Here is a 26786-nt window from a genome sequence, read left to right as displayed (position 1 = left end):
AGTCACCTAGTGGCCACCTCAGCTATCAGATAAACTGTATTGCAGTGCTTGTGTTCAAGTTACCCTTCTTCTACTTAATAAAGTTCCCAAAACACAAGAGTAGTGATTCTGACAATATGAATAAGGAAAAAAAAAAAAGCCATAAAGTGCTTCCTTTAAATGAAAAGGTGAAAGTTTTCAATAAAGGGGAAAAAAAAAAAACCTATGCTGAGACTGGTAAGTGGTATGGTAAGAACAAACCTATCGTGAAACTGTGAAGAAGAAAAAGAAATTCATGCTAGTTTGCTTTCACACCTCAAACTGTAAAAGTTACAACCCCAGAGTGATATGTGCTTAGCTGGGATGGAAAATTAAATTCATAAATAAGATATTTTGAGAGATAATATTCACACGACTTTCATTATACTACATTGTTCTAATTGTTCTATTTTATTCTTATTGTTAATCTCTTATTGTACCTAATTTATAAGTTAAACATTATCACAGATGTGTAGGTAGAGGGAAAAACAGTATATACAGGATTCGGTACTATGCATGGTTTCAGGTATTCACTGAAGAGGTCTTGGGACATATTCCCCCACCAATAAGAGGGGGCTGCTATATTTGTTATAGGGGCCCAAGCGGACTAAGGCAGTGACTGAGATCTTATCCTTCATTATGACAGGAGCTGTGCTGGATGCTGGGAATAGAATAGTGAACATGTCACATCAGGTCCTTGTGCTGACAGAACTTGCATTCTAGTGGAATGGAGAACACATTAGTCCCTCACCCTCCACTACTATAACACCTTCCTGAAACGCTCCCTCCTCCCGTTTCTTCATCTTAGCCATGGCCCAAAGTCCAGCCCGAGTCCCAGCTTCTGTAGTACCTCCAGCCAGGCTAGTCTACAAACTGTGGTACCTATCCTGCCCTTCTTAGAACTTTCTTGTGGTCATCGTTTATTTGTTGGCATTTTGATGCATCTGTTTTCCCAGAGAGTCTGAAATTGCCTGATGGTTTGAGACTCTGGTTCAATGGTTCAAGACTCTGGTTCCATCTATCTTCACAACACTTACAGAGTATCTGAGTCCTTCTTGTCATCCCTTGGGTCCAGACAGTTGGGGGAAGCAGGCAGAAAACCTCTGTACCCTACCAAGAGTGTAGCACTCTCTAGCCACCTTCTCAGGAACAGCTGCCAAAAGATGAGGCATCTGTATTTTTCACCACCTACATCATCTCTGGATCAGTGGGGAGGAAAGTTGGGGTTGGCTTCCAAACCTCTGGGTTTATATCCCAGTTCTTAGACTTAACTTGAAGAAGCAAAATGCAATGTAATCAGTAGGAGCTAAACACCTCTGGTGTTCTGAGGAGAGAAATAACCAATGACAGTTTGGTGAAACAGACATGATCTGAGCAAGAGATAAAAGACTAGCAGCATTTGGACAAGTGGAGATGCTACGCAAGGGTACACCAAGGGGATGGAACAGCCTAAGTAAGTAAAAGAGTGGGATACCACCCTCCAGGCCTCTCCCCAGCCTTCTCTGCTCTCTCCAAGCTCTGAGAGCCAAACTGTGAGATGGGTATCAGCTGGCCTCCCTGGTCCTCTGGCTTCCAGTTGGATTCAGTCAGTGGGAGGCACCAGTAGATTAGAGGATGGGAAAAGAATGAAATTAGGATATTTGTTGCCCGGACCCCTCCCAACCAAGCTTCAGCTCAGCAATACTGGATTGCTCTAGCCAAAGGCCTTGGCTCTTGTGGGGTGGCCCTCTCCTCAGCTACAGCTTTTTCTCAAGGTGCCAGTAATCACTCCCTCTGCTTGCTTCCTCATGCCCCAAATCAATACATTTGCTTCACTACTCTTGCTGGTTCCCCTTAACCCTGCCCACACCTTTGTAAACAGTTGTTTCATTAAACCCTCTTAACAGCCTTGAGCATGCCAAGTATTTCCCAAGACCATGACTAATAAGCTGGGAAGGCCAACCAGAATTGACTGACATTGAGAGGAGTAGATAATAAGGAAACACCACAGTCCAATTATAAAGGGCCATGCTAGGCAACTGAGGCTTTATACTGAAAAACAAAAAAAAAGTTTTAAGAAGTGATAGAACAGAGGAGGCAGCATTGAGAAAATGAATCTAGTGTCAGGGAGAAATTAAATTGAAGGAGAGGCAAAACCAGGTCTGGAAGTCAGGAGACTAGTGCAGAGGTCCAGGTGTAATGATAAGGGCCTAATACAGTGTTAGTATTAGAAATACAAATAAAAATTTAGATAAGACAGAGAAAAGGGAAAGAGAATGATTGAATGAGAGGTAGGAAGGGCCCCTTCAGGAAAACAAAAGCCAAAGTTGATATCTAGGCAGCTGAAGACAGAGGAATTGTTTGGGCAGAAACAGGGAAGTCTAGGCAAGGGCCTGTCTGAGCTAGTCTGGGACAGTTAAGAGATTTAGGAAACAGAATCACCTAGAATAAGCATGGCACAACTGTGGGCAAGGAGGAAGGGAGTCTAAACCAGAGTCCGCTGGGAAAAGGGAGAAAGAACACTGGGTGGGCATACGTAAGTAAAGTTTGGGGTTGGAAGCTTAATCCTAAACAATAGTCATCTAATCTAAGGGTCACAAAGAAGCAACTTGCAGGCCCAATGCAGACCAGAGCTGTGTTTTGTTTGACTCACAAATTCTGCCTAAATTCTGAATTAGTAATGTGAGAACATTACTAACCCAACATTAAAAATTTTGAATATGCCAGGTGGCGCTACTGGTAAAGAACCCACCTGCCAATGCTGCTGCTGCTAAGTTGCTTCAGTCGTGTCCGACTCTGCGACCCCACAGACAGCACCCCACCAGGCTCCCCCGTCCTTGAGATTCTCCAGGCAAGAACACTGGAGTGGGTTGCCATTTCCTTCTCCAATGCAGGAAAGTGAAAAGTGAAAGTGAAGTCGCTCAGTCGTGTCCGACCCTCAGCGAACCCATGGACTGCAGCCTCCCAGGCTCCTCCATCCATGGGATTTTCCAGGCAAGAGTACTGGAGTGGGGTGCCATTGCCTTCTCCAACCTGCCAATGCAGGAGACATAAAAGACATAGGTTCAGTCCCTGGGTTGGGAAGATCCCCTGGAGGAGGGCATGGCAACCCACTCCAGTATTGCCTGGAGAATTCCATGGACAGAGGAGCCTGGAGGGCTACAGTCTATAGGGTTACAAAGAGTCAGACACGACTGAAAGGAGCACGCACACACCTTCAAAATTCCAGATCGTTGGCCTCTCTGACAACACTAAGCCCACATTCTCTCATGTCAGCTCTCAGCTGGAACTGCCCATCTATAGGTTGGTCACTGACAATCTACACCCCGAACGAAGTTAAAGCTCACCCAGCCCCACATAGCCAAGATTCGTATTTGTTACCGCTCAGCCCTGGCTGTGTGTGAGCTGTGGTCCTGCTAAAGGCAATGAGAGCCCTTGAAGTTCTTAAGGAAACTGAAGAAGACCCCCACGGGGGAGTTGAAAGGATGACTTACAGCAATAGATGAATTCAGCATTTTTGAGTGTTCACTATGTGCCAGGCACTGTGCTACAACGCACCGGGATGAGTAAGACCAGGGATATGAAGGTCGTTCAGCAGCTGATTCAGAAATTTAGGAACCAGCCAGGGTTTGGAATAGACATGAGAAGAGAGATAAAGGTGTGAATGCAAAACCAATATTGAAGCCATTTTTGTGACAAATTATCCACAGGGGATAAAGAAGGAAGGATGTGAAATGGGACCTTGCTCTGGGTGGCTATATGGAAGAGTGGGTGTAAGTGCAGCAAAGTGCAGCAAAGGTCCAAAGCACCAGGGGAGAGAAAGAAACCACACCCTCTGAGAACCCTGAGAACCAAAGGAGTGAAGCCCATGGAGGTATTACACAAGCAGCACCCTTCCTCTTGGCTCACCTCCCCTTGAGTAATGACATCGCCTGTGTGTTCAGGAACTGGATTACTATTTTAACAAATAAAGAAAATGGAGCAACCTTCATTTAGGCCTGCAGGGCCATGTCAGAACTCTACCTCTAGAGCTGTTGCAATGCCAAATGTTTGTTTAAACATTAAGCTGTGAGACTACTGCTCTAGGAGTGGACCAGGAGCAAATAGATCCAGGAAACAATTCCACACAGCTCCTTGATGATTCAGGGCTTAGAATCACATTGGGGTTCTTTAGTTCCCTAACTCTTTAGGAGGGAACTATAGGAATTTTCTTTAAAGAATTGCTGATTAAGAGTTACTAATGAGGAGGCAGCAATGAAACACTGGCTCCCTTTGCTGCTGAGAAGTTTCCTACAAGTTTTCCTAGCCTATATACATTTTCCCGGAGAAGGCAATGGCACCCCACTCCAGTACTCTTGCCTGGAAAATCCCATGGATGGAGGAGCCTGGTAGGCTGCAGTCCATGGGGTCGCTAAGAGTCGGACACGACTGAGCAACTTCACTTTCACTTTTCACTTTCATGCATTGGAGAAGGAAATGGCAACCCACTCCAGTGTTCTTGCCTGGAGAATCCCAGGGATGGGGGAGCCTGGTGGCTGCCGTCTATGGGGTCACACAGAGTCGGACACAACTGAAGTGACTTAGCAGCAGCATACATTTTACAGTCAGAAAGCCTTATAATAGGGAAGGACTGACGATTTCCCCAAACCATACATTAACTAAGCAGAAAACAGAAACTCTGTTCATGGGAGGGAAATCAGCTCACATTGCAGCTCCAGAAAAGGGGAAAATGTCAGTCAATCGGATTATTGCAACTGAAAAATTTCAGGTTTTGAATGAATTATATGGGGGGAAGTGTCTTGTTTCCTTGCTTGCTTTAGCCAATGGGAGCTTGACCGCTTAAGTTCTAGTGCATAAAGCATCACAATTTAGCTCCCCTTTAACCCCACCATTCACAGTTGGCCTTCAGTCAAATAAGTATACTGAAGGTTTCAACGTGTGCACAAGCCTGTGCATGTCCATCCTGAGACTGTAGAACAAGACACACAGGGGAGGGGGAGCCTAATATAGAATTAATTTGCTTCCAGTCACACAGCAAGGATCCAGCTTTGCCTTGATCTCCTGAACCCACTCAATGATCACAATAAAAGTATGCATCAGCCTCAGGAGTGTTGTGATTCCCACTCAGAGTTTCACATACAAGAAGACTCTGAGGAATGGAGTTTGATTATAAATAGGGACTGGCCAATTTGTCAGGCATACTGTTGCCTGGAATCCAGCATGTGAGGTCTTAACACAATGAGAAGAGACTCTTTAAATATAAGTTATACAAGTGTTCTTTGAATGTGATTGAAGAGATGCCAAATTCAATCCTTTAACGGTTAGGACAGAACAAGGGGGTGCCAGGTAACAGGTGTGCCAGGTTCCTCAAGCTCATGTCTTCCCTGCATCTAGATAAATGACACAGTTCCCCATTACTGCATAAGCCTTGTATGAGGACATGTCAGCAGTCAGAGACCCAAATCCACCTTCCAGGTAGTGCCAGGTAGAGCTCGTCCTTAACTATTCTGGGTCATGTTTTCTTCAACAACGGAAAAAAGGATTGAATTGCATAGGTTCAAAGGTCCCTTCCTTCTCTAAACATTGTGACCCACTAAATGAGGGGGAAAGGGAAACAGGTTCACAAGCAGATACTTAAATGGGAATACTTGTTCTACTAACTCTTTAAACAGATTGGGCTCTGAATTATTGCAGCAAAGAATGACAAGGGTTTGTTGCCAGGGCTTGAACATAATCAGAATGGGAACCATATCTCCCTTTCTGTTCCCCGAAGTCTGACGATGATTCACTGGGAGTCACTGTGCACTATCCCAGACACAAGGAAAACACCAGAAAAAAAAAATCACCGAAGGTTTTCTATGTGACAGGACAGGCTATGTTTTTCACGTAATTTCTCACAATAACCTGAGAGGTTGGTATTATTATCCCTGTTTTATAAGTAAGGAAACAGACATTGTGGAGCCATGGGCAAGTCACAACCACTTTGAGTCCATTTCCAGGTGTAAAATAAGTCACTGTGTCCAGCTGACTTTAAAGGCCCCTCCTTCTCTGTGACTCAAAACAAGCTTAGATTTGACCACCTAGACCTTGAAAGGCTCATGATTACTGTCCAAACCCAGTTGTCTAGTCCTCCACCTTGAGCACCATTCACAGGCTCACAGAAACACAAAACCACATCTACTAAACCCAGAACCTCCTTGGGATGCTCTCACATTCTGTACTGTAAGCAAGGTGATTATTTAAACCCATTATCATGGGCTGCCTTAAAGCAAACTGCCAAGGAAAAGAGAAAGTACATCGAGTGAAATCACCATAGGCCCCAGAAGTCAGAGACTGGTCCCAGGATAAAAACAGAGGTATCTCCTCTCCATTACTGTAGATAGGGCCTGAGCTTGCTGCATGAAATGAAAGCTCCCTGAGGACCAAGCTAGGGTCAAAACTTGGAAAATCATTATGATTAGAAAGGAATTACCCCATGGTCCTTAAGAATCATCACCGGCAGCATCAACCCATCACCCACCACGCAATTATAAAGCATCTGCTCTGTACATGGCTCAGCGACTAGGCTGGTGATTTGCTTAAAATGTCAAGTTCTGTTTTTTCTTAACTTTCAGGATCATGAAGGGGAAGAAGGTCTTAACAACCTCAGACAGGATCCAAGGGACAATACAGAGTATCTCTAGAAAGAGCATGAGATTCTCTTGGGTAGGTAAGGGAGAGGGGTCCTAAGAGAAACTGAAGGACCTTCTGGGATCATGACTTACAGTGCCCAGATTCATTTACTTGCTAGAGCTGCCCTTAAAAACGAAACCAAACAAGAAAAAAAGAAAAAAAGGCTAAACGACAGAAATTTATGTTCTAACAGTTCTGGAAGCTGGAAATTCAAGGTCAGGGTCCCTTGGGGCCCTATGTAAAAGGAGCAGTATAATATTTTGATATATTAACCAACTCTTTTCACTTTGATATTCCTAGTTACCCTGAGAGTCAACCCCACTCAGGCAACCAGACATGTGGCACAGAGGGTTCATCCCATGGATCTGCAGAACCAAAGGGTCAGATGCTTAAGCTTTTGTTTTCAAAGGCAAAGTCCAGATTTAATTAGTCTGCCTCATCAGGCTATCCTATAGCAAAAATTGAACCAGAAATGTCAGTGGCTCGGCAAAACAAAACTTATTTGAGCTGAGCCTTCCTCCTCCATCTTTTAGCAACATCATTTGGAACACAGAGCCTTGAAGGTCAGTGTAACCTTCAAGAAAGAGCTTGGAAGGAAGAAAGAGCTCATTATTCCATCTAACATTCCTCAGCCTGTATAGTATTCTGCTCAGGCTTTCACAACAAGATACCACAAACTGGGTTGCTCAAACAGCAGAAATTTATTTCTTACTATTCTAGAAGCTGGAAGTCCAAAACCAAGGTGTCAGCATGTATAGTTTCTCCTGAGGCCTCTCTCCTAGGCCTGGGCCTCCTTACGTCCTCGTGTGGTCTTGTCTCTACATGCACCCCTGGTGTCTTTTTCTTTTTTCATACAGACACTAGTCATAATGGATTAGGGTCCTACCCTTATGATCTCATTTAACCTTAATTCTCTTTTTAAAGGCCCTCTCTCTGAATAGTCAGATTCTAAGCTATGGGGATTAGGATTTCAACATACGAATTTTTGAGGGGATGCAATTCAGTCCATAATACCAGTATTTGCCCCTTCCGAAGTTGCGGCCATAGAGAGCCCCAGCGTGCTCTAAATTTACTGTTCTTTACAAAGTTATCTCCCCATCTTTCCACCCCAACTTAGCAATTTTACAAAGTAAATCACAGGGGTCCCTGGCTGAGTCTGATTTTCTTCTTCCTATTAACATCCACATTTATTGGATTACATAGACTTTTAAGGTTGGGCATTAAGAAGCAGCTAGCTGGCTCTAGGTCTAATCTGGCCAGCCTGTAGCAACTTCCATCTACTGCTCCTATTTATCAAATCTTTAAGGGTCATAGAGGAGTCAGGTAATAATCAATGGGGCAGGGGAAGGTGAAAAGAAAAGAGGAAAGAGAAATGTGCCACTGGGCCCAGAAATGCCTCATCATGGGTCAGTCTCCACTCCCTATAAGACAACTTCCTGTGTTACATCACATCAAATTAACGAGCCTAGACACATGTAAGATGGAGGACAAACTGTTCTGCAAAAGAGTTCTAGTTTCCTATAAACATCAAATTTCATTTTCTCTGGCAGAACACTAGTCACAAAGACCCACACAAAGACCCACATAGACCCAAGGGCCCTGACTGACATTTCAAGCATTCCAGCTCCAGATGTGTTCAGCCACTAGGAAAAAGAAACCCAAATTATTTTAAGCAGAGTCATTTCACAAACCAGCAGCTGTCCCCTGGATAAATTCTGAGTCTTTTAGTTGTAGTTACAAGCAATAATTTCCAATGTACTTATTCATTCAAAAAATATTTATTGACTAATTTTTGGAGAAGGAAATGGCTACCCATACCAGTAATCTTGCCTGGGAAATCCCATGGACAGAAGAGCCTGGAGGGCTACATTCCATAGGATGGCAAGGGTTGGACTCGACTCAGCAACTGAACCGCCACCACATTCTATGTACCAGGACTGGGGACATAATGGCAATGGCTTGGAGTCCAGAGAGGGACACAAGTTCTAGCAGACAGTACTTATTTCACTCCCTTGTGCCAGGTATAGCACTGGACACCTTAAATACAGGGGAAGGTATGATTATCTCCACGGTACAATGAAGAAGTCAAGGTGAAAAGAAGTCCAAAAGACAAGCTCATGCTGCTAGTTAGTGGAAGCATCAAGATCAGAAGTCATGTGACCTGACTTCCTGGGCAGGACCTTCCACTTAACCAGGAACTTGGGTAGAAAATAAACATTTACATCTTCACTAATTTCTAACTGAAATTTAGCACTTTCTTGAATTTTATACAGTGGCTCAGATGGTAAAGAATCTACCTGCAATGCAGAAGACCTGGGTTTGATCCCTCGGTGGGGATGATCCCTTGAAGAAGGGAATAGCTACCTACTCCAGCATTCTTGCCTGAAGAATCCCATGGACAGAGGAGCCAGGCAGGCTACAGTCCATGGCATTGCAAAGAGTCTAACACAACTGAGTAACAAACACTTCTTTCTTCTCAGGCAACAAACCCCAGCAGATACATGCAGTACCTATGACTTTATCACCAATAGAAATCACAGATATTTTCTTATATTACAGGCATTACCCAAATCTTGAAATATTATTTATGTTTGTTACTATTTCAAAATTATGATAGCTATTAGATCCACTGCTAGATGATATTACTTAATGCATTATTTTTAAAAGGCATATATACTACTACATCAATTCTCTTAATATTTGGACAAGTGATTTGAAATAGGTTTCCCTTGTAACACTCTGCCTTTTATTTTACACCTTCAAAAGCACTGAACCTAAAAGTGGTCCTTAGTCTCCCCAAAACTGCCAAAGTGGTACATGGCACAAAAATGGGTCAGAACCCTACACCACAGCAATGGGCAGCCCAGGCAAATCCAGAGCTCTGCTCCCCGTGTTTTTGAGTAAGAGGCTAGGTTGGGATTTTTATTATTAAAAGAGAGAAACGAAGAGAAAGGAAAGCACCCCAATTTCACCAGAGAACCCTTTCCACCAGTTCCTGTTTAGCACAGGCCCTAAATGCTCTCTCCACGGCTGGTTCCAGCCATAGCTGAAGGATACTTCTTGAGCCCCCGCCCCTCCATCCCACAGGCTGTGTGGATAAACGCGCCCTACTGTGGGCAGACCAGCAGACGTCACCTCCTACCCCCGGGGGCTGAGAACCCCTTGCGCACTGGGACCACGCCGGAGTGACACAGTCAACAAGTGAAAGATGCCAGAAATTCCTACACACCAGGGTACCAAGAAATTCCCATACACAAGACCACGGATACATTGGTTTTCAACCTCCCCTCGCAAGGCAGCAGCTCCACGACTCCAGGACGTCGCAAGACCCGCGGGTTCCAGCAGGGGCTGCAAGAGCTGTGGATGCCGCGGGTGGAGAAAAAAAGTGTGAAGTGAAATGGAACGCGATGCACAGGGGCTGCGCTGTCCCAGATGCGGGACAGAGCTAGGTTAACAATCGGCTTTAGGGGTGACCTCTCTCCCGCCGGGTCCCTTTTCCCTGACCAAGTGCCTCATACCGGCCGCGGGATGCCTCTTACCCAGAGGTGCGTGGAGCCTCGGGCCACAGCGTTGGCGCAGTAAAAGCTGCCGCTTCCTGCAAGGGCTCGCGGCCTCTGCTGGGGCCCCTGCGGTCCCCGGGCGGAGGCTGGAGGCGGGGAGAGCGAGCCTCCCCCCACCCCCGGAAAGTTCCGGAAAGGTCCCGCCGCTGCTCCGCCCGGCGCCACAGCCCGGGTGTAGCCTGCACTTGGCCTTGGTTCCCCGGGCGCACGGGGGACAGCCGGGGGCCCGGGTTAAGCGGGTCAGGGGCACTGCCGGCAGGGCAGACTCGCCCCTACACAGTGCCCCGTGCGGTGCAGCGGGACCCCTTGGTGCCTCAGAGGAGGGCACGGAGGCCACCTGTCGCCCACCCCTACCCCCATCCCGTGTGCCTACATTGTTGCGTAACTGGGAGGGACAAAGGTGAAGGCGGGTCTGGGGATAGAGGCCTGGCGGTTTGTGTCGGGTCCTCCAGTGAGCCCTGTGCTTCTCATCTGGTCCCCACGGCTGTCCAGAGAGACCGCTTTCCCGCGCTTCTTTAACACGTAAAAGGTAACCGAGGCTGAGAGAAGCCCCCAAACTTGCCTTGGTAAGCAAGCGCCAGAGCAGCGCTCTCAACCCCAGGATGGAGGTCACGGTGAGCAGGCTTTCAGACACTGATCTCCACGCAACGTTGGGTCCTACTTTCATGAATGGACGTTTTCAATTGGCTGCTCTTTCTAAGTAGGTGTGAAACGCAGGTGAATAGTTCTCCACTACGTCAGATCTAGAACGCCTTTTTATAACATATAGGATGTCCAGAAGTCTTACCGCAATTTTAAGCTTTAATAATTTCAGATGTGAGTTAACAAACTTTCCTTTAAAAAGTGCCTTGAAAGTTTAATTATTACTTTTACATTTCATTCTGTGAACTTTGAATAATCTCTTTTGAATTTTTTGTTTCAGTCAACTTTTTAAGGTGAAATCCTAGCAAACCAAAAATTGAGGCAATCACAGAGAAGTAGGAGCCTAATAAAGTTGAACTTCTGAGCTCCTCCCTCTGGTTTTGTCTTGTTAGGTTTATCTTTTGAGGTAACGCTGGTTTATATTATGTGTTCCACTTCTGTCTGTATACCCTACAGCACTGCTGCTGCTAAGTCGCCTCAGTCGTGTCCGACTCTGTGTGACCCCATAGACGGCAGCCCACCAGGCTCCCCTGTCCCTGGGATTCTCCAGGCAAGAATACTGGAGTGGGTTGCCATTTCCTTCTCCAATGCATGAAGGTGAAAAGTGAAAGTGAAGTAGCTCAGTCCTGTCCGACCCTGAGCGACCCCATGGACTGCAGCCTACTGGGCTCCTCCGTCCACGGGATTTTCCAGGCAAGAGTACTGGAGTGGGGTGCCATCGCCTTCTCCCTACAGCACACTTACCACCAAAAATTGTTTCCATCTAATTTTTTAATCCATCCAACACTCTGTGTCTTTCAATGTGTGAATTCAACCCATTTACATTTAGGATGATTATTGATAAATGAGGACTTAATATTGCCATTTTATCCTTTAGTTTCTGGTTGCTCTATATCTCCATTGTTCCTTTTCCTTTTGTTTCTGTCTGCTATTTTAGTTTGGTGGTTTTCTGTGATATTTTTGTCAATTTCCTCTTTTTTTTTAATTTTGATGTTTCATGTCTCTGCTCTAGATTTTTGTTTTCTGGTCACCATAAGATTTGTATAAAATGTCTCATAGGTAAAATAATCCTTCTACTGGTAGTATCTTATCTTTATTTACCTACATAGGCTTCGTCCTTTTCCTTTTTTTTTTCTATTTCTGTTGTCTCACATTATCTCTTTACGTTGTTACAAAGTTGAAGTATACACTAGTTTTGTGGGGGTTTTTTTCTGCTCTCCTCCTTAACCTTTATGCTATAATAGTGTTTAAAACCTAATCGTATTTAGAGTTGCAATTTTCTGGTTCTATGTATTCAGTTCAGTTCATTTCAGTCGCTCAGTCCTGTTCGACTCTTTGCGACCCCATGAATTGCAGCACGCCAGGCCTCCCTGTCCATCACCAACTCCCGGAGTTCACTCAAACTCATGTCCATCCAGTCGGTGATGCCATCCAGCCATCTCATTCTCTGTCATCCCCTTTTCCTCCTGCCCCCAATCCTTCCCAGCATCAGTCTTTTCCAATGAGTCAACTCTTCGCATGAGGTGGCCAAAGTACTGGAGTTTCAGCTTTAGCATCAGTCCTTCCAAAGAACACCCAGGACTGATCTTTAGAATGGACTGGTTGGATCTCCTTGTAGTCAAGGGACTCTCAAGAGTCTTCTCCAACACCGCAGTTAAAAAGCATCAATCCTTCAGCGCTCAGCTTTCTTCACAGTCCAACTCTCACAACCATACAAGACCACTGGAAAAACCATAGCCTTGACTAGACGGACCTTTGTTGGCAAAGTAATGTCTCTGCTTTTGAATATGCTATCTAGGTTCTATGTATCACCTTGCTCAAAGTTTTATGTATTTTGCCTTTCTGTTTTCTGGTAGAAGAGCTCCTTATAAGACTTCTTATAAGGAAGTGTAGTAGTGATGAACTCCCTCAGTTTTTGTTTGCCTTGGAAAGTGTTTATTTCTCCTTTATATATGAATGATAACTTTACTGTATAGAGTATTCTTGGGCAACAGTGTTTAATCTCTCAATATTATAAGAATGTCATTCCACTTCCTCCTGGCCTGCAGGGTTTCTGCTGAGAAATCTGCTGAAAGCCTAATTGGGGTTCCCTTGTATGTTACCATCCTTTTTCCCCTAGTTGCCTTTAAAATCCATTCTTTTTAAAAATAATTTTATTTATTTTTGGCTGTGCTGGGTCTTCGTTGCTGCCAGGTGCTTTCTCTAATTGCAGGCGCTACTCTCCATTGTGGTGCGTGGGTCTCTCATCGCAGCTGTTTCCTGTGGTGGAGCACAGGCTCCAGACCAGCAGGCTTTAGTAGTTGTAGTGCACAGGCTTTGTTGATCCATGTGGGATCTTCCTGGACCGGGGATCAAACCCGTGTCTCTTGCATTGGCAGGTGGATTCGTTACCAGTGAGCCACCAGGGGACCCTCTAAAATTCATTCTTTGTCACTGACTTTGACAGCCTTAATGTGTCTTGAAGAAGGTCTTTTGGCATGTGTCTTGGATGCTCTCTTAGCTTCACAGACTTGTACATCCAGTTCCTTCCCCGGGTTTGGGAAATTCTCAGGTATTATTTAAATTCTCTGCTCCCTTCTCAAGCTTTTCTTTCTGAGATAGTCATTACCCTAATGTCACACTTCCTAAGAGAGTCAGATAACTCTCACAGAATTTCCTCAAATATCTCATTTCTCTTTCCTCTTCCAGTTGTATCATTTCTAGATTTGTCCTCAAGCTCACTGATTCTTTCTTTCATACGGTCTGCTCTATTTCTGATGCTTTCTCTAATACATTCTTAATCTCATTTATTGAGTTATTCAGCTCCAGAATTTGTTTGGTTCTTTTTTGTTAAAGTTTCATTGTCTATGGTGAAATACTCCTTCTGTTCATTAATTTTATTAGTAAGCTCATTGAACTGCCAGAGTTTTCTTTTAGCTCACTGAGTTTCTTCACTGAATTGTCTACCAGTGTGACTGCAATATTCTACGACGTTAAGTTTGGTTTCTGGAGATGTCATTTTCAATTTGTGGTATGTTGTTACTGTGGTTCGTCATATGGTGCTTGATGCAAGTTCTTCTGCCAGTGCATTTGAAGTAGCCCAGTGGTCCCCAACCTTTTTGGCATTAGGGACCAGTTCCATAGGTCATTTTCCATTGGCCAGGGGTGCGGGAATGCTTTCAGGATGATTCAAGCACATTTACTGTGCACTTTCTGTGTGTGTGTGTGCTCAGTCACTCAGTCATGTACAACTCTGCAACCCCGTGGACTGTAGCCTGCTGGGCTCCACTGTCTATGTAATCTTCCAGGCAAGAATACTGGAGTGGGATGCCATTTCCTACTCCCAGGGATCTTCCTGACCCAGAGATCAAACCCGAATCTCTTGCCTTGACATGCAGACTCTTTATACCACCTTGCCACCTTTTATTTCTATTATTACATTGTGATGTATAATGAAATAATCATATAGCTCACCATAATGCAGAATCAATGAACTTGTTTTCCTGCAGCTGTAAATACAGATGAAGCTTTACTCGCTTGCCCACTGCTCACATCCACTGCTCACCTCCTAAGAGGTTATGGACCAGTACTGGGGGTTGGGGATTCCTGAAGTAGCCAACACCTTTCTGCCAGATTCTAACAATTCAACCGATTAGAAATTAAAGGCCTTTCTTTCGTTTTCCTGTAGGTGGCACTACAGCATAAGTTTTTGGTTTCTTTTCCATGCACTGCTTCTGATAAATTATATTCAAGAATCAGTACTTTGCACTCTCTACCACTTCTGTCAGAGATGTGGCCCTATGCCCTCCTTATCACATCTGTTCCTCTGGGGTCAGTGTTGCTGGTGTGGCTGCCTTGTGCACCAGGATGGTAGGCTCCTCTTTTCATCCAGGATCCCCTGAATCACAGGCTCCATCACCACTGAGGGGCGGACAGTGGCAGCAGGCTGGGGATGGGCGGGTGCATCTGCCATGTGGTGGTGTCAGGTTCCCAGGGTAGACCCGGGTGCTGGAGCCATAGGCACCTCAGCAGCTGGTGGGCCAGTGTCCCATGTACAACTGCCACTGCAGCCCAGCTTCTTGTGCTGCAGGCACTGCCATGGCCAAGGAAGCCCAAGTCATGTGTCTGCCTCCCCTGCCACTAGTGGGTTCTCTGGGGCTGCCGTCTCAGCTGCCATGGTTGGAAGGCCAGGATTACAGGCACCAACTCCACTGGTACCTCGGTTCTGCCTTTTCTCTGTGTTACAGTCAAACCACCTTTTTTTCCTTTTTTTTTTTTTTCATACTTAATGTTAGGGCAAGAGGGAACACCAGAAATCATGCAAGAAAATTACCTGTGTGTGGAACTATCCACACAGCACAGGACACTGGCATTCGTGGCTCCCACTCTCTAAACGCCAATAGATTATTTCCCAGTCATCTTGACAAAAATGTCCTTGAGTGTTTCCAAAATGCCCTACCTCACCTCCTAGTCTCACCATTTGAATGACATTAGAACATTCTCTAACACCATACACAAAAATAAACTTAAAATGGAGTAAAGACCTCAATGTAAGGCCAGATAACTATAAAGCTCTTAGGAGAAAAACATAAGCAGAACACTCTTTGACATAAATTGCAGCAGTATCTTTTTGTATCCACCCACCGTCTAATGAAAATAAAAACAGAAATAAGCAAGTAAGACTTAATTAAACTTAAAAGCTTTTGCACAGTAAAGGAAATCATAAGCAACAACCCACAGAATGGGAGAAAATATTTGCAAATGATACAACCGACAAAGGATCAATCTCTAAAAATACAAACACCTCATGCAGGTCTTCTAAAAACACAATAAAAAAATAGGCAGAAGATCTAAATAGATGTTTCTCCAAAGAAGACATACAGATGGTTAACAGGAACATAAAAAGATGCTGCTGCTGCTGCTGCTAAGTCGCTTCAATCGTGTCTGACTCTGTGCGACCCCATAGACGGAAGCCCACCAGGCTCTGCCATCCCTGGGATTCTCCAGGCAAGAGCACTGGAGTGGGTTGCCATTTCCTTCTCCAATGCATGAAAGTGAAAAGTGAAAGAGAAGTCGCTCAGTCGTGTCCAACTCTTAGCGACCCCATGGACTATAGCCTACTAGGCTCCTCCATCCATGGGATTTTCCAGGCAAGAGTACTGGAGTGGGGTGCCATTGCCTAAACACTGCCAATTATTAGAGAAATGCAAATCAAAACTATCACCTCACACCGGTCAGAATGGCCGTCATTAAAAAATCTAGAAACAATAAATGCTAGAGAGTGTGTGGAGAAGGGAACCCTCCGGCAGTGTTGGTAAGAATGTAAACTGGTATAACCACTATGGAGAACAGTATGGAGACTCCTTAAAAAACTAAAAACATAACTGCCATATGATCCAGCAATCCCAATCCTGGACATACATCCAGAAAAGACCATAATTCAAAGAGATACTTGCCCCACAGTGTTCACTGTAGCACTATTTATAACAGGCAGGACACGGAAGCAACCTAAATGTCCATCAACAGAGGAACTGATAAAGAAGATGTGGTACATATATATGAAATGGAATATTACTCAGCCATAAAAAGCATGAAATAATGCCATTTGCAGCTACACTGATGGACCTAGAGATTATCATACTAAGAGAAGTCAGCGAAAGAAAAATATCATATGATATCAGTTATATGTGGAATCTAAAAAAAATGATACATATGAACTTATTTACAAAACAGACTCACAGACTATGGAAACAAATTTATGATTACCAAAGTGGAATGAATTAAGAGTTAAATTAGGGATAAATTAGGAGTTTGGAATTGGTAAACAGACACTAATTTCCAAAAGGAAAAAGGAAAATGTCAACTCTAGGCCCTGTAAATATTAGATCTTATTATATATTGTTTTGTACTTATATAAGCAAGGTGGTGTGATAGTAAAAATACTCTGCCCTAGAGCAACAAAGACTTCTGCCAAATACACGTACATTAGAGTGCTGGAGAATGTAGGCATGGCTTGGGCAGGCTCGGACTCTCCATCCAAAGGGGTCTCTGAGGACATAAGAGAAAGACTGGATCTGGAATCAAGCCTTTCTAAGAAACTTAGCTTTAAACTTAGTTATGGAAAACGTTTGCCTGAATTTCTTCATCTATATGATAGGAATAAATGTGTTCTCCTACCTCAGGGATATTCTGGAAGAATAAACATTATGTCTTTTGGGCCACAAAACCCTCAGAGTATGTGGAACTACAAAGACCAGAGGTTATCTTTGGGTTCATACACCACCACGCTCAGAGAGAATGAGTTGGTGTGCCTTGGTTAACTGTATCAGTAAAATGGGTATACCCACCTCATAGTATCCTTATGAAAATTAAGAGTTAATATATAGAAAGTGATTGGTACCATATCTGGCATAGAATAAGTATTCAGTAAGGAAATCAACCCTGAATATTCACTGGAAGGACTGATGCTGAAGCTGAAGCTTCAGTACTTTGGCCACCTGATGCAAAGAGCCCACTTACTGCAAAAACACCTGATGCTGGTAAAGACTGAGGGCAAAAGGAGGAGGGGCAACAGAGGATGAGATGGTTGGAGAGTATCATCGACTCAATGGACATGAGTTTGAGCAAACTCCAGGAGAGAGGGAAGGACAGGGAAGCCTAGTGTACTGCAGTCCATGGGGTCGCAAAGAATCAGACATGACTTAGCAACTAAACAACAACAGTCACCAAAATAACTATAGCTTTATAGATATTACTGTTATCCAGTGTTTGGATAGGCATTATATAAGGAGTTGAAGAGAAAGTAGTTCAACAGGCCTGCTTTAAGACAAACGAAATAGTATGAGTATTGAGCCTAGTATAAGAATACCAGACCACCTGACCTGCCTCTTGACAAACCTGTATGCAGGTCAGGAAGCAACAGTTAGAACTGGACATGGAACAAAAGACTGGTTCCACATAGGAAAAGGAGTACGTCAAGGCTGTATATTGTCACCCTGCTTATTTAACTTATATGCAGAGTACATCATGAGAAACACTGGGCTGGAAGAAGCACAAGCTGGAATCAAGATTGCCGGGAGAAATATCAATAACCTCAGATATGCAGATGACATCACCCTTATGGCAGAAAGTGAAGAAGAACTAAAGAGCCTCTTGATGAAAGTGAAAGAGAGTGAAAATGTTGGCTTAAAGCTCAACATTCAGAAAACAAAGATCATGGCATCTGGCCCCATCACTTCATAGCAAATAGATGGGGAAACAGTGGAAACAGTGTCAGACTTTATTTTTCTGGGCTCCCAAATCACTGCAGATGGTGACTGCAGCCATGAAATTAAAAGACGCTTACTCTTTGGAAGGACAGTTATGACCAACCTAGACAGAATATTAAAAAGCAGAGTCATTACTTTGCCAACAAAGGTCCATCTAGTCAAGGCTATGGTTTTTCCAGTATCATGTATGGATGTGAGATTTGGACTATAAAGAAAGCTGAGCGCTGAAGAATTGATGCTTTTCAACTGTGGTGTTGGAGACGACTCTTGAGAGTCCCTTGGACTGCAAGATCCAACCAGTCCATCCTAAAGGAGGGCAGTCCTGGGTATTCATTGGAAGGTCTGATATTGAAGCTGAAACTCCAATACTTTGGCCACCTGATGCGAAGAGCTGACTCATTTGAAAAGACCCTGATGCTGGGAAAGATTGAGGGCAGAAGGGGACAACAGAGGATGAGATGGTTGGATGGCATCACCGACTCGATGGACATGAGTTTGGGTAGGCTCCAGGAGTTGGTATTGGACAGGGAGGCCTAGTGTGCTGCAGTTCATGGGGTCGCAAAGAGTCAGACACAACTGAGTGACTGAACTGAACTGATAAGAACAGTAGTAGTAATAGTGTTCATCGCTCAATCATGTCCAACTCTTTGTGACCCCACGGACTGTAGCCCACCAGGCTCCTCTATCCATGGGATTTCCCAGGCAAGAATACTGGAGTGGGTTGCCGTTTCCTTCTCCGGAGGATCTTCCTGATCCAGAAGTTTAACCTGGGTCTCCTGCACTGCAGGCAAATTCTTTACCGTCTGAGCTATAGGGAAGTCCTTTAGTATCAGAACGGTAGACTTCATTTCTCAAAGATGAGAATGATCAGAGATGTAGAAAAGCTAACTATTTACAGTATAGGCAGATAGACTGCACTGCAAAGTGCCCCTTAGACATAAAATTGAATCTGAGAGTGGAACTGATATTCCCAAGTGATGAAGCAGAGTGGAGGAGGTCTCAATCTATCATCCAGGGCAAATGCTTATGGGTGTTCCTTCTGCCTCAAAATCAAAAGAGCCCCTCCTACTCACCTTCCTCTGGCTCCCTGTCAGTGACAGTTCCTTCAAGACATCTCTTCCCAAACCTGCCTTCGTGGCAGTGAGCGCCACGGTTCCCAGTTTCTGTTCCTCTGGTACTTGGTGTCATGGTTAATTATTACCCTCTTTAACAAAGTTATGCATAGTGACACACTGTCTCTCCACGAGAAACATGAAGCCACTGAGGGCAGGAACTGTGTCTTCTCCATCTGTTTGTCCCCAGGACTTAGCAGTGTCTTTTTCCCAACACAAGTGTGTATTGGGTTCCATGGAACGGTTCCCAGGTAAGAAGAGTACAAGTGTCTAAAGAAGTTAAAACAAGCTGCCTCAAAGGACTGTCAGAAATCTAGTAAACTTACCGCTCACATTTGATAAGCACATGGAAAATAGCATTCAGTGGAAAACTCAGGAGTCGCAGAGCGTGTGAGGATCTGAGGCCTTCCTGACCCCAGGAGCAGGTAGCAATTCTTCCACTACTTCATCTGTGTCTTTTCTCTGCATGTTTGAACAGGACAGGAGAGTTCATCTAATGAGGGGGCACTGGGAGACCATGGAGTTGCACAGTGAGGTTCTGGGCAGCAAGCACTTCCCTGGAGGGGCTGGGAACCAAGTCTCCTGTCCACCAGCCACCCTTGTGTCATATAGAGCTACCTCTCCTCACAGGTGCAGGGAGCAGTTCCCCATGGACCTGTGGGCTTTCCTTCCTTGAGGGGTAACTGAGAAGAGGAAGTATTTGGGTAAATTACTGTCCTCTGAGAGCACAGAGCTGATCCCAAGGCCACATTTTTCTCACCATCTCCCCTTCCTGCCCTCCACTATCCACTCTACAACCCCCTTCGCCCTCAGCTCTCGTCTTGGCAGGTCCTGGTGTCTTACCCGATGGCGTGACCCAAACCTTTACTCCTGAGGGGTCTGAACACTTGATAATCAAACCCTCCTCAGGCTGGGTGGCTGCCCATGTCTATTCACACAGTTAAATCGGGGCAAGGAGTTCAGGAGGTGCCCACCTGAACCCAAGTCTCACACACATTCCTCCTCGCTCCCCTTGTGTGAAAGCAGCCTTCCTCCTCCTGATGACCAGGGTCCATCAGACCTGCCGGCACGGCAACTCCTCTCTTGCTTACTGCTCCCCGGACACAGAAATTTCCCAGTGTCCCGTCAGTAGCTTTACCATATAGATCACTGGAACGTTTATGGTGCCCCTGGCAAGAGTGTGTTCTCTTTAGGGACCAGAAACTACAATTATTTAGAGCCGAGTTGCAGGGAAAAGCAGCACAAAACTCCACAGTGGGTCCTTCAGAATGACGGTAACCAAGCCCATCCCTGCTTCCACCTCTTGGTTTCTAGACCCTTGATTTCTTCCTATTGAGGACACAGCACCACAGAGGTCTGCGATTTAATACACTGTGTGCTGAAGGACAGCACTCCATCCTTTCAGAGTGCTTTCTCAGAGCTGGCCTTCCAGTTGAGAAGGCCCTCTCCCAAAATTACCTCTGGGTGGTGCAGTACATGACACAGCCAGAGGGCCCCTGGTTCCACACCAGCTGCATCTGAAGTACAGCCCCTGCTTGGATGCTCTGCTGTATGGGATTCCATTCCTGTGGATCAGACATTCGGTAAGCCTCCAGATAGAAGGGCTGGTTGAGGATCTGTAGGCAGGATAAAGACAATATTCACTGACAGTTTGCCTCACTGACAGTTTGCCTCGGGGTTATGCTAACTCTCCCACCTTCTTTCATGCTATAGACTGAGAACTCTTCAGTGCTGACATCCAAGAGAATATCACACTGATCCATTACACCAATGACCCCCTGTCAGGACAGGACAAGGGGAGTAAGCTAGAATGCTCCAGGTCTTAGTACTGATACTTGTGCTTCAGATGGGAAATAAACCTTATGGGCAGACAGAAAGAGGCCATTTCAATTATGTTTTTAAAAGTCTAGTGGTCAAGGGTATTATGGGACAGCCCCTTTTAAAGCAGAAGACAAACACTACACCTGACAGTCATGTCTCAAAGAAGGAAGTACACTGCCTCTTTGTGTTCCCCAGGGATATTTCTCTGGCCCACATACTAAGTGACACAGAGGCTGCCAGCATTGAGTGGGGCTGGAGCAGGAAACAGTGTTGCAACTGGTCCAATGGGCCCAGTGCAGGTAGGCCTGTTAGCTGACCCCATGGTGTTGGAGGGGTCGGTGGTGGGAGAAGATACTGCATCAATCTGTAGATGTGGGTCCACTCTAAGCTGGACTTTATACAGGACTTCATTTTTCACCTAGCCCTCAAAGGCCCCCCAATCCAACAGGATGGCCAGGATGCACCTTTTGGGTCTGCAGGTATTGGCATCAACTCCAAACCTTTGTCCAATAGTATTAGTGTATAGTCATGTAACTAAATGGCCATGAGTAGATTCTTTTGAGGAAAGTCTGGAACAATTGCCACAATATATACTTGTGATAGTGTTGCAAGGTCCCTCCTCCTGCTACTTCTACAGTCAATGGGTTTCAGATCTGAAAACTGACTCAAGTCTGGGAACTGAGCATGAGATCATGATTTTTTATTAAAGTGACTGCTCTCAGCCTCTTAATCCAATTTTAGTTTGGGTTTTTTTTTTTTTTTAATAGGCAAAAGATTAGCAAATACAGCTCCACTGGCTAAATCCAGACAACCACTTGTTCTTGTAAATAAAGTTTTATTGAAAGACAGCTTTACAATTGTTTACATATTGTTTAAGGCTGCTTTTGTGCTACAGCAGCTGAGTTGAGCAGCTGTGACAGAGAGCATGTGACCTGCAAAGCCTAAAATACTATCTGGACCTTTAAAGTCTGCTCATCCCATTAAGAGATGCTAAGCAGCATCTTTGCCAACCATTTTGCCTCTAGGTGCAAATCTACACGTCACCCCATTAACCTTCTCCATAACCCTCTGCAGATAAAGCCCACTGACTGCCCTCCGACCTTACCTTTTGAAGAGTGAGGTAATTATGGCCTCCTGGCTTCTGGCAGGTAAGCGCCACCTCCTGGCCTATATCACTTCTGCAGATGCTAACAAGCTCAGTTTGTAACCATTTCTCCTTCCATCATCCCCAGCCTGCACAACTTCTTAGTGATGCTGGTGTCCCTCTCATCAGTGCATTTCAATGGTTTGGGGACTGGTATATCCTCTCGTGGGATGCATTCTCTAGTTGGTCTTTTGGCTTACATAGAGCCCTTCCAGCATGTCCACTTTCCTCAACCACTTTATTCCTTCCTGGACGGTCTTCTGGAGTGAAGGAGAGAAGGATGGGGGAAGCATCCTAAACTACTGAGCTTCATCCAAGCCAATGTGGAGTCCCTGAGCCAAAGCTGACATCAGAGATACCCCATGTCTCCCAGGAGTGGACATTGGCTGGAAGCAGCCTGTAGGAAACATGCCCCAGTACAAATGTAGGTGGGCCTCAGAACACTGTGGCTGGAGCCCTTGGTCAACTATGGCCCCTCTGGTTAGAGGTGTGTGAGATGTAGTCTCATGGTTACGATAGGGGCCCAGAATGATTTATGGTGTGTGTGACAAAACCCACTTTAAATGCCAGTCTGCATCTTTAGTAAGAAGTCTGACTTCTAAGGGGGCACAAGCTGTCGATTAGAGTGACACCTCTCTTAGAAGAGGAGAGTGATCAATAGAGTAAGAGGCTCCAGGACAGACTGCAAAGGCAGGGTGACTCACATGTGTGTCTCCTTCTCTCTCCTCACCATTATTCTTGCAATCCAGACAGAAAAGGATCCTCTGCCTTCATTCAGAAGTGATCTCTTCTCAGCTCCCTCACTGTGCGAGGGTAAATTCACAGACCTTAGGATTCTTCTGAGCCCAGGCTGTGAGGTAGTTAAAGGCTAGAAACATCTCATCTGTGATGAATGCTTTTGCCTAAATGCTGCCACTGTACCAAGCAGATGGACTGGTACCATCATCAAGTGAAAACAACAGCCATAAGCCTACATTCATTGACTGCCATGGGATACAAGGTATCTCATGATGTTAATGCTGGAAGAGTCAGGGATCACCCCGTATCTGCATGTTTACCCCTGACAGGAAATGAACTGCTTGGAAGCCTCCAGTGAGAGAACCTGGCTTCTCATCCTGTGTTCTTTCCCCAAAGCCATAAAGATGCACAAAGAAATGAAACTGGGCAATAGGCTGAAGACCCAGCAATGCAGGCCCAGCAAGGCAACATCCATGATAGCTTTCTCAAGATGGTGGTGGTAATGATATGTCCAAAAGCAGCTGCAAAGGGAACACTCTGGCCCTTCTGGAGTCGCTCACTTCTCCCAGCAGCTCTGCCTTTCCTGACTCCAGCAGCACCAGCATCTGAAAGGAAGGTTTCCGAGCCACATCTCAGCCAGGTGGTCTCACTATTGCTTGCTTCTATTGAGTAAATGTGGAGCTTCACAGTCAGTCTAGAATTAAAACAGCCTTGCAGGAAAACCAAAGAGTTCTGTGCATTCTTCCCACTAGGCTCTCTCCTAACAAGGAAAACATGCCTCCTCCATTTCTTCCGATATCATCAAACTGGATTAAACAAATTAGCAGATGAAATAGGGGGTCCACATGATTCCCTATCATTGGAATAGTTTTATCAGAAGGTTTAAAGTAAAACTCCTAAGCCTATTTCTATCTCTGTTCCTAGGGTCTCTGGCCCAGGAAAACTCCCCAGCAATGTGGTAGCTTTGGCTTTTTCCCAGAATCAAATCTCACTCCACCAACTGTGGTTGTGTGATCTGGGAAGTTACTCAGACTCAGTGTGTCTCAGCTGTCCTCAACTGCAAAATGTCCTCATCGATAAAATGCGGGTAAGGATATGGTGCTGGGTGGCAACTCCTAAGGTTGCTGTTACAAGCTGACGCGTATAAAGCACCTGGCATGTGACAGATGCTCAACCGAGCTGGAGCTCTGAACTTCAGGCTTGGGAATGAGCTGGAAGCGAACATGGGATTATGGATCCAGCTAGAGATGAGAATTCTCTAAGAAATTGGACAAAACAAGAAACAAACGCTGCAAGCAATGAGAACAAGTGTGGGCTAGTGGCAGGACTCACCCGGGCGCTGGCCAGTGTTGCCTTCCGCCTTGAATTCCTGGATTAGCAGGCATGGAAACACATAATCTCCTAAACAGCATCCTTATTATTAAATTAGATCATGCGTTTGTGCTCAGTCCAACTCTTTGCAACCCCATGGACTGTAGCCCGTCAGGTTCCTCTGTCCATGGAATTTTCCAGGCAAGAATACTGGAGTGGGTTGCCATTTCCTTCTCCAGGGAATCTTCCTGACCCAGGGATCAAACCCAGGTCTCTTTCGTCTCCTGCATTGGCAGGTGGATTCTTTACCACTGTACCACCTGGGAAGCCAGAGTTCCTTATGAAACTAGATAATGCACATTAAAACATTTTGAAAAATATAATATGCTATAGCAACCCAGGAGACAATGACAATGTTAGATGCTTAAAGTTGTAATAAATAGAGAACTGTTAAGGCTGTCTCATAAATAAGGGAAGTAGGGAACAGAAGGGTGGTACTGTAAAATATCTGTGGAAAATAGCAATCTTAGCCCAGTAATCAAAGCCCACAGGAAGCTAAGAAAAACCCAGCACCCAGGTCGCACAAAGCCTTTACAGGAAAATAGCTCTCAGGATCCAAGACATTTTGAGGGGCCTAAGACCTTGTCCCATTTCAGAAGCAGAAATTCATGGACCCCTACTCCTCCCCTCACCCAAACACTCAGCTGTTCTGTTTCCATGTATGTTCTCATTTCTCCTTCAAGTACTAAAAGTGAGTACTCTGATCTACATATTCCCAAAACAGTAACTGACTAAGCCAAAGAGATTCTCTATGTCCCCATCTAGCCAGAGTTTTTACTGCCAGACTAATTTTTCCACTACTGAGCCCACGGGTTGGCTGCCCTTGGGCCAGGTGCTCACCCCAGATCCTATCAACAAAGGACCAAGGGGAAGAGTCAGGTGAATCAAAGCACAGAACTCTTGGGATCTTTGCCCACAATCAGATCTATTTTTGGCCTAGAATGCTTTTCTTAGAACAGGACTCCAAGCATGGTGGATGATGACAAATTATATGATTGGAGAAGAAAAAAAAAAAAAGAAACTTCAAGCCTAACATCAAACTAAAAGATTCAAAAAGTTAGAAAAATGTAATTTTAAACCTTATCAAATATTTCACAGATCACTTTCAAACATTTCACTGCTTAAACAAAAATTCAGATCATACAGAAAATCTTGACTTACAAAAAAACTATAGTTGCAAATGCTTAGGCCAAACTTCATCAAACTAGTTGAGACAATACAGAATTCGTAGACTAGGGGAGCACAGTACCACAAGATGGCAGCAGTGTCCCCTCTGTGTTTCATCGGGTTTTAAATCTAAGGTGTGTTCATCTGTTGAGTCTTTTCTAAAACTATTTACCTATTCCTTGACGCCATTTTTAAGAAAACTGAACAGACCCGTAGTTAATACAGAAGGAATAATGCTACAATAGATGTGGCATCAATTCTTCTACAGCCTAGTACACACATTATCTCTGAGCTCATTTTACTCCCAAGATCTTGGGACTGCCTATCTTGTTAAATCTAGTAGAGTATGTAATCAGGAATAGAAGCAATGGCTTGGATTATCCAAGGATTACCGGCTCCTAAGCCATGTTACAATTTCAGGAACTTAATCTTTTTAATATTCCGTATTTGGCATTTATGTAATACAGGTTTTTATTATAGCCATTTTAAGTATCCGTTTATCTCTATTAGATTCAATTCAGTCTCAACTGTGATGGCTAATTTTACATGGTAAATTGCCTCAGTTGTGTCTGACTCTGCAACCCCATGGACTGTAGCCTACCAGGCTCCTCCGTCCACAGATTTTCCAGGCAAGAGTACTGGAGTGGGTTGCCATTTCCTTCCCCAGAGGATCTTCCCAACCCAGGGATCAAACACAGGTCTCCCACATTGCAGGCAGATGCTTTACCGTCTGAGCCACCAGGAAAGCCCCAGTAATTTGGCTGCTGCTGCTGCTGCTGCTAAGTCGCTTCAGTCATGTCAGACCCTGTGCGACCCCATAGACGGCAGCCCACCAGGGTCCCCCGTCCCTGAGATTCTCCAGGCAAGAATACTGGAATGGGTTGCCATTTCCTTCTCCAACGCATGAAAGTGGGAAGTGAAAAGTGAAAGTGAAGTCGCTCAGCTGTGTCTGACTCTTAGCGACCCCATGGACTGCAGCCTACCAGGCTCCTCCATCCATGGGATTTTCCAGGCAAGAGTACTGGAGTGGGGTGCCACTGCCTTCTCTGATAATTTGGCTAGACCATGTTATATAGTTATTTGGACAAATACCAGTCTAGATGTTGCTATGACGGTATTTTCTAGATGAGACTAAAATATAAATCAGATTTTAAGATTTTGTTTTCATTCACTTGTACCAAATTCAATATGCTTTTTTGACTCTCTTTTTCAAAGTCCTAATAAAAGCCAAATCTGGAATGAAAGTGAGCAGCACCTATTGTACACTTACCCAGATTTGAGCCTTGCAGGCCTCCTGAAGCACTTTGGGAATATG

The 26786-nt window shown here is 44.8% G+C and overlaps 1 protein-coding gene and 1 long non-coding RNA gene across 2 annotated transcripts in view; both read right to left on the bottom strand.

Moving 5' to 3' along the window:
* SQOR (sulfide quinone oxidoreductase) overlaps positions 1-10366 on the bottom strand; it is a 54101-nt gene extending 43735 nt beyond the window's left edge. Inside the window, exon 1 of the mRNA XM_005889376.2 lies at positions 10209-10366. The gene's annotated coding sequence lies outside the window, so the exon portion shown is untranslated. The remainder of the gene's footprint in view (positions 1-10208) is intronic.
* Positions 10367-19140: 8774 nt separating this feature from the next.
* Positions 19141-26241, bottom strand: LOC138989517 (uncharacterized). The gene is made up of 3 exons (XR_011465809.1): positions 22157-26241; positions 20689-20846; positions 19141-19692 (listed from the first exon to the last, which is right to left on the bottom strand). It is a non-coding gene; the product is annotated as an uncharacterized lncRNA (long non-coding RNA).
* Positions 26242-26786: the final 545 nt, after the last annotated feature.

The sequence above is a fragment of the Bos mutus genome, chromosome 10 (genome assembly GCF_027580195.1).
Source record: "Bos mutus isolate GX-2022 chromosome 10, NWIPB_WYAK_1.1, whole genome shotgun sequence".
NCBI classification, from domain to species: domain Eukaryota; kingdom Metazoa; phylum Chordata; class Mammalia; order Artiodactyla; family Bovidae; genus Bos; species Bos mutus.
The sequence above is the reverse complement of the archived record's forward strand: the minus strand, read 5'-3'. Positions and strand labels throughout refer to the sequence as shown.